The sequence below is a fragment of the Pleurodeles waltl genome, chromosome 10 (genome assembly GCF_031143425.1).
Source record: "Pleurodeles waltl isolate 20211129_DDA chromosome 10, aPleWal1.hap1.20221129, whole genome shotgun sequence".
Lineage (NCBI taxonomy): Eukaryota > Metazoa > Chordata > Amphibia > Caudata > Salamandridae > Pleurodeles > Pleurodeles waltl.
In genome coordinates, this window is record NC_090449.1 from 901909716 (window position 1) to 901921294 (window position 11579).

General features: G+C 45.2%; 1 long non-coding RNA gene across 1 annotated transcript in view; it reads right to left on the reverse strand.

The window, feature by feature from the left end:
* The window catches only part of LOC138260838 (uncharacterized), a 277773-nt gene extending 267086 nt beyond the window's left edge, over positions 1-10687 (reverse strand). Inside the window, exon 1 of the long non-coding RNA XR_011199020.1 lies at positions 10517-10687. This is a non-coding gene — a long non-coding RNA (uncharacterized lncRNA). The remainder of the gene's footprint in view (positions 1-10516) is intronic.
* Between the last annotated feature and the right edge of the window lie 892 nt (positions 10688-11579).

Sequence of the window (11579 nt, forward strand, 5' to 3'; positions counted from 1 at the left end):
TCGTTGTTCCACACAACCAACATCGAGTCACACAAAATAAATACGGTTGAAATTACTTTATTATTATATCCTAACAAAATCTATCTGACGCATTTCCTTGCAACAGATGTTGAATTAATATTTGGAATCTAATCTAACTGATTTAGATGAAAAAAGGTATTTGACAGTAGAACACCTTATTATTCCTACCATTTACTTTCTACCCAAAATTCATACAAATTGTAAAAAAACACATGGGAGACCAATAATCTCTGCTGAAGGGTCTTTATTTGAACCTGTATCGAACTATATTGATTATTTTTTGGCCCCCTTGGTAAAGAATTAAGTTCATAAGGGAGGGATACTGGAGACATCTGCAGAAAACACCTTTACAAACTAATTATAAACTAACAACAATGGAAATATGGAGCACTTCAGTCCGAGCGCATGTTCACTTCGTTTTCAAAGTGCATTTGGAGGAATGTAGTTTTATCAACACTCACAAATTTTAAAAGTGACTTTGGCAGCACACACTTTAAAAGTAAATACACGCTGGAACTAAAGTTATTTCAACTATGACTTCAGTGCTTTTTAAATGCATTAACCTGTGGTTGGAATATGAGGCACTTCAGCCTGACTTTATTGTAGTTTCAACGTGCATTATGGGAAATGTATTTTTACCAAGATCATTGAAACACCGGATGCCTGCCTTTAAAAGCACATGGCCACTTTACCGTGCAAATACTGCTCACCTGTGAGAAAGGCTCCCGTGAGTGCCGAAATGCGTCAGGACATTAATAAGGATGACACTTTGTAATGTGCAATAAAGTGCCTGGTCATCCATTTACGGAGCGTCAGCGCAGTCTTTTGGGTGTTTGATGGTTTAGATTCTCTGCTCCTTCAATTAGTTGAGCCGCCCTACAGGGTCCTGGGCCCGTGTAACACGGAGACTTTTGTGATTATGTATGTATATGTTTTTGTTCTTCTATATTTCTTGTCCACGATGTCCAGGCTAAACAAGTGTCACGTGTTGTCAGGCAGGTGCGGGTCCTGACATGCAAATAAGAAAACTAATATCTTTCAGGAAAAAAGGAAAAAGACAATGCATGCCCACTCACAGACGTCCAACGAATGCTCAATTTTGTTATAAGTCCAGCCCCTGCAACGCGTTTCAGCACAAAGCCTTGGCACAGCGTGGCAGTGCTTAACAAAAACTTATGTAGTACGTGAACAAAACGTGAACATTGAGAAAGGACCCTTGTCACGGTATCAAAACAATGGTTACCGGTTGTGTTGTTGGGAATTTACCAGATCAGCATAGCCCACTGGGGCGTAATTTTAACTTGCTGCATCTCTGTTTTGCATCATCGATATATGGGAGTATAAATAACAAGCAATTACATTGCACACAGTGATAGTTTTCCGTACTACTGCTTACATTCGATATTTACAATCATGTATTTCGTAAAAGAGAGGATGGTAGATGGACACACAATGGTGTATCTCACTGTGAGATTATGGGGCATGTATTGAAGTTTGGTTGCATTTGCACACCTCTAACATGACACCGCTGAGAATGGAGCTCAGTTTTACTATATGGAGCGGAGATATTAAAACTGCTGCAGACTTACAGACATGCATACAAACTGCTGTCAATCCATTGATTTTACTATGCCAATATTGCTGCATTCCAATAAGGTTTCTGTTTGTAATGTCGTGTTTTTTGCTTTTGCGAACAGGATATGCATCACTGTTTTTGCAATATTCTTGTTTTATTTCATTTAATTTATATTTACTACATGTGGGCATAGGACAATGTATTTCATTGTAATATATGTGACTGTGGCATACTATTGTATTCTATCACAGGACCGGAGGCGAGGATTATGCAAATCTTTCTTCACTCTTTATTCAATAGCAAGTTCAAAGTTAAACAAAACATGAACAAAAAAACTACAAGTTCCATGAGCCCGCCGCCATGGTAACGAGTATCCAATGAGGTGCCCTCCTTCACGTCGGTATAAATAGCCCGAGACACGTCACACTTCCTCTTTCTTCACTGCTACGTGTCAGATAAGTGCCTTTTCTGCCTCCGGTTGGGAGTTTGTTTCTTGACTTGGCGCGCTGCCGCTCAATTGTTTTGCGGGGCTTTCTGTTTGTGTAGCAACTTCATCGCTATGAGCGGCCCGGAACGGACGGGCCGCTCGAGCGTTTCATTTCCTTTCGGCCCTCGGCGTGTTTAATACACGTCGGGCCCACCAGAGGGAGCGCGCGCTGTTCTTCGTTATCGGAGAGCGTGCCTCTTTCAGTGCGCGGCTCGCGCTTCGCGTTTGCTTTTTTCCAGGGACACTCAGTCTCTCAGCAAGCATATCTGCATTAATCACTTTGCTTTTTTCTTTTCTTCCCAGGATTGAGGGTTTCTCCTCTAGTACATGCTTGGCACCCTGGTGCATATTTTCTCTTCCCTACCCTGACACCCGTTTGGGTAAGAATTACCCCATTAGGGAAGGCATTACTTCTTGACTTACTATCAGTGACAGAGAGGGTAGGGATTTTACCCTATATATTGTATATTTTTTTGTTGGGTGTACACTCTGTCATAGTCCTCATTATGCATTCCTCCCAAGAGAATGAACCTTTTACCAACATGTCCCCAGGTGAGGGTCCCTCTCACCGTACCCTTCCCCCCGGAGTGGACACTTTGTTTTCCCAGGCTATTTCTCACGCTTTAGCACCTCTTAGGGATACTGTAGCTAAGCTTACTGAACAGGTGTCCAGAGGTACGGGCATGTTTGGTGTGACGGGAGCGGAGGGTGATTCCTCTACCCTTTCGGCCCCCAGGAAAATGCGCAAGCGCGACGCGGGGCACCTGGGGGATAGTGTATTTTCACCCAATCCCAAGAGTGCGCGCGCGCATAAGCGCGTACCCTCCCGGGAGGACCGTTTGCCCGGAGTACTGGGTGACAAGCTTCACCACCTATGGAACCCTGATCTGGGATCCCCCAAAGGCTTCATGGGAGGTTCAGATGAGGACTCATCATCTTTAGATGACGACTCGGGTCGCCCTTGGCGTCCGGGTGCTACCCTACCAGATCCTTCGGATCACGCCGATTCTGACTCCGATATGTTTGAGCCGGAGGGTATCTACCATCCGCGTTCCTCGGAGTGGCGCCCAGACCACAAGGTGGCTGAATATGTCGCCAGTAAAATTAGGCAACCTCTGGACAAAGAGGTGCGCGCTCGTCTACGGGCGGAGTGCAGGAGAGACTGCCTCAGCCCATCGGGTTCTCGGCAGAAGACTCAGAACTCATAGATTTAGAGGTTCAGGCCCTTCTTCACAAAGGTGCCATTTCTTTTACTTCCCTTCACCCCACAGGCTTCGTAAGCAACATCTTCTTGGTGGAGAAGAAGGACAAAGGGTTTCGTCTCGTTATCAATCTTCGTGCTTTCAACGAATGGGTGGTTTACAGACATTTCAAAATGGAGGGTATTCACATGCTCCGCGACCTCCTCTTACAAGGGGACTGGATGGTTCGTCTAGATCTCAAGGACGCGTACCTCACGGTCCCTATTTTTCCACCCCATCGCAGATTCCTGCAGTTCTTATGGAACAACCAGGTGTTCGAATTCACCACACTCCCCTTCGGCCTGTCGTCGGCACTGTGGTGCTTCACAAAACTTCTCAAACCAGTAGTGGAAACTCTGAGGTTACAAGGCATTCGCCTCATAATTTATCCGGACGACATCCTTTTGATGGATCAGTCCAGGTCTCAGTTGATGTACAATCTGAACACAACTATTGCGCTTTTCCAGGACCTTGGTTTTGTGATCAACCAACAGAAGTCGCAACTTACTCCGACTCAATCGTTGGTCTTCCTAGGGTTTCTAGTGGATTCCCGATCAGCATCTCTCAGTCTCCCGGCGACGAAGATTTCCAAGATAAAGAAGGAACTGAGAAAGGTCCTGCAACGAGACCAGATCTCTCTACGCCAGTTAGCCAGAGTAGTAGGCCTGCTTTCGTCTTCGATTCAAGCCATTTTTCCGGGTCCCCTACACTACAGAGCCCTGCAGCGCTTGAAAGCGTTTCACCTTCGCCGAGGGGTGACGTACTCCGAGTTGATCTCCCTGTCTCAAGAGGCAAGGATGGAGTTGTGTTGGTGGCTGGACCACATGGAGGCATGGAATGGCAGGGCCATCTTTGGAGCAGCCCCGGATCTGGTGATCGAGTCAGACGCCAGTCGCCAGGGATGGGGGGCTCGTTGCGGGGACATCTCGTTGGGGGGACGTTGGACCCCGCAGGTACTAACCATGCATATCAACTGCCTGGAGCTCCTGGCGGGTTCTTTTGCGATCAAGTCTCTCACGAGAGACAGGGTCTCATGCGTAGTTCTACTACGGATGGACAACGTATCGGCAGTGCACTACATAAATCGTTTAGGGGGAACAAGATCAAGAGCCCTAGCGGGGCTAGCGATAGAGTTTTGGCATTTTTGCCTTCAACACCAAATCTCAGTCACAGCAGAGTATCTTCCGGGAACCCAGAATGTGTGGGCAGACTGGAATTCTCGGTTTCTCCGGGATCCCAGCGATTGGCGACTACATCGCTCGGTTTTTCAGGCGATCATGGATCATTGGGGTCCCTGTTCAGTGGATCTCTTTGCGTCTCGTTGGAATGCCCAGCTTCCCCTATACTTCAGCTGGCGTCCGGATCCGGGAGCGATGGCAGTAGATGCGTTTCTCCAACATTGGGGCACTCTTCAGGGTTATGCTTTTCCCCCGTTTCTTCTTATCCCGCGGGTTGCTGCTCAAGTTCGCCGCCAAGAGGCGACGGTGATTCTAATAACCCCCTGGTGGAGATCACAGGCATGGTTCCCGACTCTGCTGGAACTCTCGTGCAAGTGTCCTCTTCGCCTCCCGGATTTTCCCTCGATACTCCTGGATCCGTTGGGGTCCTGCCACCCTCTAATCCTTCAAGGTCATCTTCCCCTCATAGCTTGGAAGATTTCCGGCATCGTTGGCAAAACAACCGGCTTTCGCAGGAAGCTAATAACTTCATCGCACAGGCCTGGGCCCCTGGTACATGCAAACGATATAAATCAGCATGGAATAGGTAGTCTAGTTGGTGTGTGGGCAAACACTGCGATCCCATGGGGGCCAGTATTGCCGACATCATCAATTTCCTGGCGGAATTAGCTGCATCCGGCTTAGCGTATCGCACCATCAATTCTTTTCGCTCGGCCATCTCTGCGGGCCATCCTCCCCTGAATAATCTCCCGATTGGGGAGCATCCCTGGGTTTGTAAACTCCTTAAGGGTATTAGACTCTCCAGACCTCCACAACCTAGATATTCGGAGCTCTGGGATGTGAACTTGGTTCTTAATCTCTTATCCTCTTTGCGGGACAACCAATATTTGTCGATGAAGGAATTGTCGGCAAAATTAGCCATGCTTCTCTGCCTCATTTCCTGTAAGCATGTGTCAGATATCAGAGCACTGGATGTCTCCGCTCGAGTCTTTACTCCAGAAGGAGTCACGTTTACTATTGCAAGGAGAACAAAGAATAATACCAGGTCGGTGTCCTATCCCGTTTTTCCTGATTCCCCGAGGCTATGTGTGGTTAGATGTCTCAAAGTCTATGAGGAAGTGACCAGTTCTTGTAGACCTCCAGATGAGACTCAATTGTTGATTTCTATTAAGAAGCCGTTTAGGGCGGTTTCTTCTCCCTCCATTGCCAGATGGATTCGGTGGATTCTCTCTGAGGCAGGCATAGATATTCGAGTTTTTGGGGCTCATTCTACTCGGGGAGCTATGGCTTCCAAAGCCATACAAGTGGGGGGCAGATTGGAGGACATCATGCATGCTGCTGATTGGTCTTCAGAATCTACTTTTAAGAAGTTTTACTTTAAACCAATTCACGACGCAGCCGCACTGGTGGTAAGTAAGCTTTGAACTTGCATAATCCTCGCCTCCGGTCCTGTGATAGAATACGAAATTTCCTAGCTATCGTGAAGGAAAGTTTCAATTCTATTAAGGACACGGAGGCGAGGATTATCCCACCCACATACATTTCGCGGATATGTTCCCTCCCGATTACATCTATCTGCGTAGCAAGGTAGTATACTTGCGTTTATGCCTTTGTTTATTGGTTATTCTGCTCATATTTAAATTTTCAGGTAAACACTTGATTCAGATGTATTTTCATTTATATGTGTTCTAAAGTTCATAACTTTGTTGCCTTTGGTAGGTTTCCTGTGTTCTATCGGATTTGCATCTAATTATACCTATTTTTTAGGTTCCGAAACTACGACCAATTGACTCTACCAGGATTCCTTCCGCAGTGAAGTCGAGGAAGTGTGACGTGTCTCGGGCTATTTATACCGACGTGAAGGAGGGCACCTCATTGGATACTCGTTACCATGGCGGCGGGCTCATGGAACTTGTAGTTTTTTTGTTCATGTTTTGTTTAACTTTGAACTTGCTATTGAATAAAGAGTGAAGAAAGATTTGCATAATCCTCGCCTCCGTGTCCTTAATAGAATTGAAACTTTCCTTCACGATAGCTAGGAAATTTCGTATTCTTCTCTCCAGTTTAAGATGGCGGCCACGTACAGCATTGTTTTGATACAGTGACGGTAATATTTCTCGCTGTTGAACTTTTGTTCACATACTACATCAGATTTTGTTGAGAACTCCCACCCCGTGCGTGAACAAGGCTTAGGTGGTCATTACGAGTCTACCGGTCTAAGGACTGCCAGACTCGCGGTGACGGTCATGGCAGTTAGACCGCCAGGGGGCTGCTGCCACCGACGGGAACATAGTTCCCAACGGGCTGACGGCAGTCCGTGTTGTGTTCAGCCACAGCGGAGCTGAATTCAGCGCCACCCTGCTGATCACAACCCCACTTACCTCCAGCCTTTCTGGCAGTAAGCCAGTGCTGGAGGCAACAGGGGGGCCCCTGCACTGACCATGCCCACGGCATGGGCAGTGCAGGGGCTCCCCTGCCCAGGCAGTGTGCATTCCCAGGTTGCTGGGGTGCTATGGTATTGGCCTCAAGGTCAATGCCGTAGCATAGTTCCCATCTGGCAGCCTGGCGTGAACGTCGTAGTACAATGTTCCCACCTGTCAGCCTGACAGGAACATTGTAATAGGATGGGGGGGGGGTGGGGGGGCACCGGCATGACGGTGGCATCTTCCTCCTGGCTTTGGTAGTCCTGTGGTGGAACCGTCAAAGTCGTAATGAGGCCCTTAGTTCCGAAACAGTCTCCGAGTGCACGTGCATTGTTTTTTCCTGAAAGTCATTTGTGTGTGTGTGTGTGTATATATATATATATACATATACATACATACACACTATTTACTTTTATTACAAGATGATTAATAGATTGTGAGTTTATGCCTAAAATTGGCATACACTTATCTGACGGGATAAAATAGTGAAATGATGCAAATGATAACTTTTAGGTATTCACTTACACTTTGACATGTCTTGGCCTTCCTGCTACAGAAGTTTACTTTTCAACCAATTTACTGACTTGCGGATTAAAAGGATTTACTGTTCTTCTGAGGAGATCAGAAGACAACATTTTATCATGAAGTAAACTCGTTTTCCTGCAAAGCAAGCAAAGCTTTCAGAGACTGAGCAACAGAACAAATAACAGGCATATTTGTAGAGCGCATGTTCACTTCTGCACTATTAATCTACAACAGACCCGTCGAAAATACAAATTATGACTATTTCGTCAAACAGATATCCTGCACTAGATGCATTAGCCACTGAGCTAACAAACCCGTGGGAGAAGGAATGGACATTTAGTAGGAAGCTGGTCATACCAAAGGCTCCTGTTAAACATTCATTAAATAAGTCACAGCTGTGCCGCTTTGATTTCAATTATATATTTTTTATTCTGAACATAAATAGATTTCTGCGATTATTGTCTCTAGTGCCTACGTGCACAGATCTCATATTGTCTCATATCCTCATTGAAAACAAGCACTGGCAAAGCCAATAGGTTTCGTCTTTGTTTTTTGTCTTTTGTATTCTATATTACTAACTGGATTATAAATATTAGAAAAAGGCTATAATAATGTTTGTTTTAAATTTGATAAACCATTAATAGTTGTTTATGTTGTTATGTTTGTTTAATTATTATAACAGGGTTCCAAACTTGTAATTTGTACCTTACTTAATATGGGATTGTTTTAGAGTTTAGTAATTTGTAGTGAGTAGAGGGCCACTGCACCTGCTACACCATTCAAGTCATGTTCCTCTTAAATACAAGGTAGCCATAATTGTGACTGCCTGCTTAGTAGTAAAATATGCAATCGTTGGTGTTCAGACAAGTTCTGACAACTTTTGGCCGGGTGCCACTGCACCTGCTTTGCCACTGCCCCTGCTTGGGGCTGGACCGTTTGTCCGCATGGCAAAATCCTCTAATCCAATTTAATCATTCCTTTAAAACCCGTGTGTGTCGGGGATGGGGGTGGGTACTCCATTTCATGAGGCTTAACTAAAAAATACCTTTTTGGAAATCTATCTGTATTCACTGAGCTAAACTGGTCGTGTTCAAACGTTCAACTTTAATATAGTGCTTTATGCTAGGGCTCTGCCTCTGAGCGCTTCCGGTTTTCGCAGCTAAGGTAAATAGGGGCGGGTCAGGAACTTGCCGAGGATCACAATTCGTTTTTTGTTAAGGCAGAATTCTGCGGCATAAAACTTCACCGATTGAGCTGCTTCCTTTTGCAGTGTGGTTTACCCAAGCGCGGCACTTACATACTTCTCCGAACCTTGCTGAAAAACTAATTGATTGAAGAGCGGAAGTCCCTCCCACCTTTACTTGCCCGAGCTGGCGTGTCTCAATTTCGCACCGGTTTGCTATCAGCCCTGGCCGCTGTTGAAATACTTAGAACTATCAATTAAAATAAATGCGTATTCCATAAACTGTACTTTATGCAAAATGATGCAGCTAGGTACAGAAAAAGGGGTGCGGAGAAATCACAATTGTGGCGGCTTGCACACTGGGAAAAAAAACAGATTGCCTGGAATCCCGAAGGAGTGTGTACTTCAATGTTAACAACCTTAAGCAAGTAAAAGCGCTTCCCAAAAAGCACTGGCAAAAGGATTTATCAGTTAATATCCGCTGCCAATCAGATTTCACCCTCCAACATCCGCGTTTTAGCGCCTACTAACGGGGCGTTACCGATTTCAAAGCACTCCAGTTTCAGTAAACAAAGTAACCGATACCGGCAGGCATCAATTTCTTTACATCAAAGTACATTTCTATATGTTCCGAAGATAACACAGCTAAGAAATAAGGTTTAAATCCATGGTTATGGATTTGGTTTTTGGCGCTAGATGGGTTTATAGAAATCACCGGCAGATAATTACTTCTCCAATACAGGACCAGGGGCCATATGTAGGAACACATTTGCCCATTGACACAGAATGGGAAAAACCCTTCGGTACATCTGGCCCCCAGTGAGTGCCTCACTACATTGACACCATTCAATATAGAGTTCACGAGGGACGCCCCCTCCATATTCTCTGGTGTTCTCTAATCACCACCCCATCCACTGTTCTAGTCAGTGCTTAATTTGTAAATTAAAACGTGCAGGTGCCCAAAACCCTCTGGAACACGCGGCTGCTGTAATTAAGTGTGCGAGCACGGAACACAGAGGCAGCTGTAATCCAGAAGCCATGTCCGGACTCTTTAATCCATTACAGCCACTCCTGGCCCCATCAGCTCACTCTTGCAGGTTCTACTATCTATAATGTGACACTATTTCGATTTTCTTTTCCTCCGTCTTTCCCATATGTGTCTTTTGCTCGCAGTAAATGCTCGAGGCAGAATAATAAGTGCCGGCTCTCAAAAATTAGTGCCGGTGCCCCGCACCGGAAACCACCGGTTCAAAATAAGCACTGGTTCTATTGCCATTTTCATTTGACCAAACATGTCACTATCGAAGGCCAAACAGCAGTGTGCCTGCCTTCTTGCTGATTTTAAGTGCTATAACAGTGAAACAGGGTACAGGCGGGTACCCTGAACTTCAAGAAAAAGGGAGGCGTCACGTTAACAGTGTTATGGCGGTATTGTTAAAACACCAGTAGCGTGCTGGCAGTATTTAGATATTAGCTACAAAGTCATCTGCGCTTTAACTGGTCAGCCAGAAACGTTAGTGCACAATTTCATCATGACGCGCTTTTCATGTTGCCACAATATTTTGCACAATTGAACGCCGGCATGTTTTTACGGCCAATATATTCAAATTATGCTGTCTACGATAGATGGGATGCAACCCGTACATATGTGCCATGCTGGAACCACACTTTAGAACCAACACCAGAAATCCTGGGTCCACATTACCAGCAAGCAATTTCCATTGCCAAGATTTCATAGCCCCTCAACCTCGCATCCTGTAGCAGACCTGCCGACGAGCTAATGGCGTTTGGAAGCTGCATGAGCTGAATACACACGCATTGAAACCCAGTTGATCTCAAATGCCACCAGGAAAAAAAAAAAACAGGAATTAAAAAGAAGTACCTTCAGTGTTCCAGCTAGTGGGACGAACACTGACCAGTGTCCAATAGGAAGTGACGAAAGGAGTACTAGGTCCACTGGCAAGTCGACGGCAAGATCTGCGAAGAAGACAAAGACGACAGACAACAGGAAGTGACCTGAAGTCAATGTGCTGGTCAATCTGAAGCAGGTAGACCAGAGCGACGTTGGAGTAAGCCAATGGGAAGTTCAGGTAAGTAAGGGGCTAGTTTCAAGCCCCTTTTAATTTATTTATTTTTTTAACCAAAAAAAGATTTCGCAAGCATGCACTCATGCAAGCGAAACCTAAAAAAATACTTTGTAAGCTATGCATGCCTGACAAGGAGCAACAACTGTTTTTACTGTGACATTCTGAACTGTAGCCGGTAAAGGAAGAGTGGTATTCTACTCCTACCACGTTTGGGTAGCAGTAGTGTTAGCAAAAACAACAAGCATTAACATAGCTAATAACTTTGGGCCTGATTTAGATTTTGGTGGAGGGAATACTTTTTCACAAATGTGACGGCTATCCCAACTGCCGAATTACGATCCCTGTCGGATATAATAGGATCGTAATACAGCGAATTGGATATCGGTCATGTTTGCGACAGAGTATTCCCCTCCGCCAAGATCTAAATCAGGCCCATAGTTTTTTTTAAGTTATGGTGCTTTCTCATTAATTAGGGAGTAATTGTGTGGGCTTCTGTGGACGAGTAAGTGGTTGAATATCAGACTCAATGCAGAGATGGATGGATGGCAGGGAGCATTGATTAGTGAGTGATTGAATAGATGGCTGGATGAATGAATAAGGGAGTCCATTGATTAATGAATGTGTAATGGTTGGAAGAAAGATACTTGTTAGGAATGTTTACATAGACTTCAAGTGTGGTGTGCTATCAACAGAGTAAGTTTGCTCCATGTAATTGGTAGTGCAGGAGAATGGATGCCCACAATTCATAATGAGGGAAATATTTTATCCAGAACTGGATACCATTAGGTCTTGGGAGATCACAGTATGCAAATCATTTCCACCACTATACCTTGGCCATCATTGTCCTATGGGTGGGCA